Here is a 6,000-nt window from a genome sequence, read left to right as displayed (position 1 = left end):
GAGGCAAGAAAATCTATCATAATTTTAAAGACCATCTCTGCTTTTGTCATAATCTTTCCTAAGTTGTCTCCATCTTTCCCCACCTATCCAACACTGAAACACCTTGCAGACACCATGAGTAAAATTTTCTGACAAGTGCTTCTTTGATTTCTCATATCTTTTACACTTCCCCCTCTGCAAACCAGTGCTTGGTAAAAAACCTTTGTCCCTGTCATACTAATCACCAGCCCTGCATACCAAGGACTTGTTCTCCAAGTGTCTAGGGCTGTTCTGGGGAAGGAGATACAGTACGGAGCCCTCTTTAATACATCCTAAAAACACTTCCTTGTGAGATTCCCAAACTATTCTAACTGTGAAATACCTCTGTCCATTATATTAATTAATATAATTTCTGGATAGATAAAATGACTGTCAGGAAACATCTTTTGCTCATTTATAACTGGTTAAGAAGCTTCACTTCTAGAAGGGAAGAATGTAAATCACTGTATTTGGCACTTAAATTGAGATGATGGGTAGAGGTGTCAATTTGAGCGGAAATGAAAGCAGGGCTAGTTGCCAACTTAGCAGTGTAAACCACTGGAAAATCACCAGTCAATAACATCTCCTTTCTTGTCTCCAAGTTCACTTGTGTTACTTGGAACAAGATGCGATCAACCAAACCAAACACTTGCAGGTTTTATACCCACTGTCTGCAGCATTCATGAAATTTGTGTTAGGAACACATGACCAGTGACAACTGAACCAGTATTCCAAAATACCTTGGAGTCATCCCGTGCAAGCGGAGGTCTCCCAAGTTAGCTATAGGTACATGTTGTACAAAGGCAGGATATGCAGGATTTTCTTCAAGTAGAATTAAAGCAAACTTCAGTGTTTCATACACAGTGGCAGGCACAGTTAATTGACTTGCTGAATATAAAATATTAATTCAACATATAAATATGAGAGGAAGAAAGAAATAAACGCAAATTTTCTCTATGCTGGCAATCTACTAAAATCCAATCATCTTGGTGCTCAAGGGAGAGATTCCTCCAGCGTTTAACCCATTCATCGTCAGTATTGACCTATGGCACTGGCAGAAAGCAGCGTGATCCTTCTCAGGCATGTAGGGCACAGAAAGGCTTGTTGGATAAGATGCCACCATTTCAGTATCATGAAATCCCTCCTGAGGCAAGCTGCTGCTGCCTGGGGCTCAGCAGGAAAGGGGCTCTGCCAAAGCCATCGGATTGGGGATCCTTCAGCGAGGCAGCGTCAGTTACACACAGAGCTGAGGTCCTGAGCCCAGGAGCCTGGGTACTAAAGCTGCAGCCTCAGCACCATCTGGAATGTCTAGGACTGTAGTGTGCCAGGCAACTGCCTTGGCAGGGTTTCCCAAATGCTGTACAGAGACAGACTGTACAGAGCATGCCCTGCACAGATAACACCACAGTTGTGCAGCAGCTATTTTTCTGGGACCCAGTGTCACACACAGATCCTGAGCAAACAGAAAAATCCATCTGCCAAGGGCACATCCAGAAAAGCTCTGAACTGCAACAAGATGGGCAGCGTCCAGTTCAGGTGCTTCATGTTCCTTTTGTACTCCTGCAGGCAAGAGAATCCATCCTCAATTTTTCCCTGAAACAAAGCTGAGTAATGGGGCCCTTCCTAGATTGCTAAAGGGAAAGTAGGGCCAGTCCTCCATGGCCACTGGAATGAACTTGAGGAAGGAGGTAAGAAACAGCCACATGAGCTCTTACGTATTACTTCTAGGGCCCAAGAGAGACTTACATCAGGAAAATTAGGGCAGCTTCAAGGTTTTAACTCAACAGTGCAGTGACATCCACTCTACAGACTTTGGTGAACCTGCCAAGTGTGCGGTGGAATTGGTAGGACAGATTTCATTCAGTCTCTCAGTGGGTCTGGTCTGCCACTGACTAGAATGTCAAAGAAGAAGAAAAATGTTACCTGCTCAGACTAGCTTGCATGGATGGTGTCACAGACTGTAGGGGAGGAGTTAATTTGACATGTCTTAACTTGCACAGAGAGAGGAATTTCCTTTTAATCATTATTGCTTTACCAGCCATGAAATCTCAGATTTCTGTTTGTGCATGACACTTCCCCAAACAAAGGCATTATACTGCATGTGTAGTTAAAATCCACGTTCTGGGGAACTGCAAAATTGACCATGTCTTCTGAAGAAGTAGCTTCTAGAAGAAAACCCAACAGCTCTGGAGAAGGGGCAGAATTTTTCACAAAACTGGGAGAAGAAACAGAAAAATCCCTTACTCTTGTATTTCTGCTCTCTTCCACAGGGTGTGTATGTTTATCTCTTTCACTGCGTGAGAAAATGGTTGCACAGTTGCCTGGAAATCTCCATGCAAGGTCTCTCTTCCTCAGTACAGTTTAGTCCCATTAATCTTTCCAAGGTCTCCCCTTTCCACTGTCTGTTGCCCTTCCTTCTCCTTGGCCATCACTGTCTGTTATTCTCTCCTGCCAAGGCTGCTCTTGCCTCTGTTCTTGTTCCTTCTTTCTACCTCCCCCCTTCTCCTGTTACCATCTTTCATGCAAGCGCCACTCAGCTTCTCTGTTGTCTCCCTTGCTAACTTATTCAGTCTAGATCCTTTTCCAGAGCAGCTGAAAGGTAGGAAATCAGTAGAAATAGGAGAAACAGCAGCTTTCAAACCTGGCTACAGGACCTGTGTTTCTGCTGTCCCTCATAAGTGGCAGTCATTGCAAAGAGACTCTTTGCCTTTCTGCTCTGGGTGAAGACATTGTGTTCTCACAGTGTCTCACTTTGTAACAAAAAGACTTGTACACACTGACTGTAATAGCAGAGGAGAGACAGAGCAGGAAGGGCTGGGAGGCTGTGTTCAGCTTGAACTGGAGCAAATAGTACTTCCAACTGGGAATAAGGGCAGTCCATAGTGTCAGCTGCTCTATTTCTGATTCACAGCTCAGGAAGCTTCTGTGTTCCACAGCCCTGTGTTCATCAGGTAGCGTGGCACATGCACTCCTGCAAATGCCAAAGTAGACAAGTGATGCTCATTCACTCTCAGTAGTCTGGCCACTGATATTCCTAAATTAGGGATTCATCTCCATCCCTGCATGCTGAGTGCAGCAGCTTAAAGCACTGTTGCCCCCCTTGCTACATAGTTTGCTCTCAGTGCATGAGTGACACAGAGTGTCCTCTCACTGCCCCAGAAGCAGGACAATAGCACAGGATTTATAGAGCCTGGGGGAATGATTTGCTGGAGCATACAACGTTGGCCTGGTGCCACCACCATGGAGGTCAGGGTCGAATTGGCCATTGGCTTATGAAGCAGCTGGTACTATTGAAAAATGCCACCCTTGGGCTCTGTGAACTTGGGCTGCTTTCTCTATCCCACTGTAGAATTGAAAACATCTTTCATCTGCAGCACTGTGGAGAGGATGGGCAGTAGACAAGAGCTATCTAGACAAATTTCCTTTTCTCCCTAACAGCGCTTGGAGATCTGCCCTTTAACCAGACTCCAACACAAACTGACAAAATCAAAACCCTTTAAAAATAAACTTCTTCCCTACACAGATTTGGATGCAAGTAGAAGTGAAAGAGCCCAGCAGCAGTTAGAATGCATCTAAGGCCACATTCAAAACTTCACCTGAACTTAGCTCCTTGCAAGAGCCTATCCTGTTTGGTAGTTTTTCTCCATGTTTAAATAAATGCCCAGACTCAAGCAAAAAAGGGATGCAATAAGAATCCTAGGAGACCCACTATGCATGACTGTCACAGTTTAAGTATCATGGTTGTGCTTTTAGATACAGACATAATCAGGCACTGCAATGCCAGCAAGTAGAAGGACCATCTGAAAATAATTTCAAAACCTATGACACACAATTGAAGTAATGAAACATGGAAGCAAAGAGCTAAAAAGACACTGAAATGAGAATGGCCTAAAGAGACTTGCCAATGTCAACAGACAAACTCTGCTGCACACCCAGCCTTAACAGGAAGCAGGAACTCCTTGCCTAGGGATGTCTTCTGAACAAAAAGATTATAAGACTGAGATTATAAACCAAGGGTCTTGTCCCTTGGGTGGTATCAGCCAACAGGTCAATGCTGAGATGGCAAAATGAAGTAATATAAGCTGTTATCTCAGAACACATTACAAGGCCGAGATGGAGAAGGTATTTATACTGATGTTCGAGTCATGCTTTTTTCAATAAAAATGTAATTCTGTGGCCCTATAGTGATTCTTCAACTATGGAAGTCCAGAGTCTAAGGTCAGGCCTTCATAAATGGGAATTTACTCATGCTCAGCTGACTCTGATGTTGCCCTTTGCATGGACACATCAACAATATGAGTTAAACTGCCTCACCCACTTCCACTAAACTCCTTCCTTTTTTATACCATTTTGTCAATGCAACCTGGAAGCAGAGATGACAACTCAGACCTGCAAGAGTGAACTTTGGCTGCTGTGTGAAATGTTCACCCTGACCACTGCATAGTGTCACCCACCAGGCTGAAAAATAAACATGAACTACATGATCTGATGGCTTAGATAACACTTACCCACAGAGACAGAGCAAACTGTCATACTCCAACTAGTACCTCGTAAACTGCAACACTGCTCAGGTGTAATATACTCCTCCACCCAAAGAAAGGACACAGACAGCTTTACCTCTCAAATCCCACTGTGCTCATGTACCAAAAAGGGGACTTAGCATGGCCTACATACTGTTAAATGGGAATAGATGGGGCTGCTCAGAACACAAGCTTTTTGCAGGTGCTTCAGCATGCCTGCTTGTACTAACTTAAGCTCTACTCTTAAAAGTTTACCCTGTTTCAGGCTATGGCTCTAGCACAGTAGTCTCCTGGGAATGCTGTTAGCACTGATACCTTGCACTGTCCTCAATCTGTCCTTCAGAACTCTGCCCGATGCTCTCTGGAAAATTTCCCAGAGTGGTTCAGCTGACAGTAGCATTAAAAATCACAGCATGTGTCTGTAGTCTTCTTTGTATCAGACATTCAGAGATAGCACACTGCAGAGATGCAACTGTTGCAGCTATGTGCTCTTAAAAGACTACATCTGTCCCAGGGAATGCCTTTACCACGGATGACCATCTCCAAGCAGACAGCTGCAGATCTCATCCAGTGAAAACAGTTTATTTCCCTAGCAGCTATGTAACTTCAAGTCTTTGCTGTAAAATCCACTACTCAAGTTTTGCCCTTAGTTTGAGGGTCAAACCCCTTAGTTTGATGCACAAAACCTCTTAGATCTTTCCACTGGCACACCAAAATAAAGAGTAACACTATTATTCATGCCAGTCACTGCTACAACAGCCTCCCTGGCACACTAGCTTCCTAGGAATGCTGTTGAACAGATACCTTGTGCTATCCTCCTCATCTTGTCCTTGAGAATTCTGCCCATTATTCCTTGGAAATTTTCCCAGAGTTGTTCAGCTTACGGCACTGCTAAGAATCACAGCACGCATCACTAGATGGTTTTATGTCAGGTGCACTGGGATACAATGCAGCAGAGGTTTGATTATTACAAAGTTAGCTCTGTTATATCCCCCCTTTGGTTATTTAGAAAAGAAAGAAGGAAAGGAAGGAATAAATAGTGAAGTAAGTCAACAAGAAACCACAATCCATTCCTTGAGTGGTAACCAGGCTACTGTGCTTTGGAACTTTTCCTGATACAACAAAAGACACCATGAAGACAGGAACTTTGGCAGCAGTGGTTTTGAACTCCACAACCCCCAACTTTCCTCTGTTTTTCTATGCATATGTTACTGGAAATATAATCATCTGCTACGGAAGCAGTCAACCTCCAAATGGATACCTAAGCAGCAGCAAGCCTCTGGAAGTTACTATTGCTAAAATCAAAAGGAGATTTTCAGCAAAGCAGCCCTAAATTCCTGAATGAACCGATGTCCTCCTTTTCCCCGACCACTGTCACCATAGTGACCACAGGAGCTGCTGCCGAGCCACAGCCCTGTGGCTTGGGACGGAGGCGAGCAGGACGCCGTTCTGTGAATGAACT

This window comes from Lichenostomus cassidix, chromosome 5 (genome assembly GCF_008360975.1).
Source record: "Lichenostomus cassidix isolate B80296 chromosome 5, HeHo_3.0, whole genome shotgun sequence".
NCBI classification, from domain to species: Eukaryota; Metazoa; Chordata; class Aves; order Passeriformes; family Meliphagidae; genus Lichenostomus; species Lichenostomus cassidix.
Note: the sequence above shows the minus strand (reverse complement) of the source record.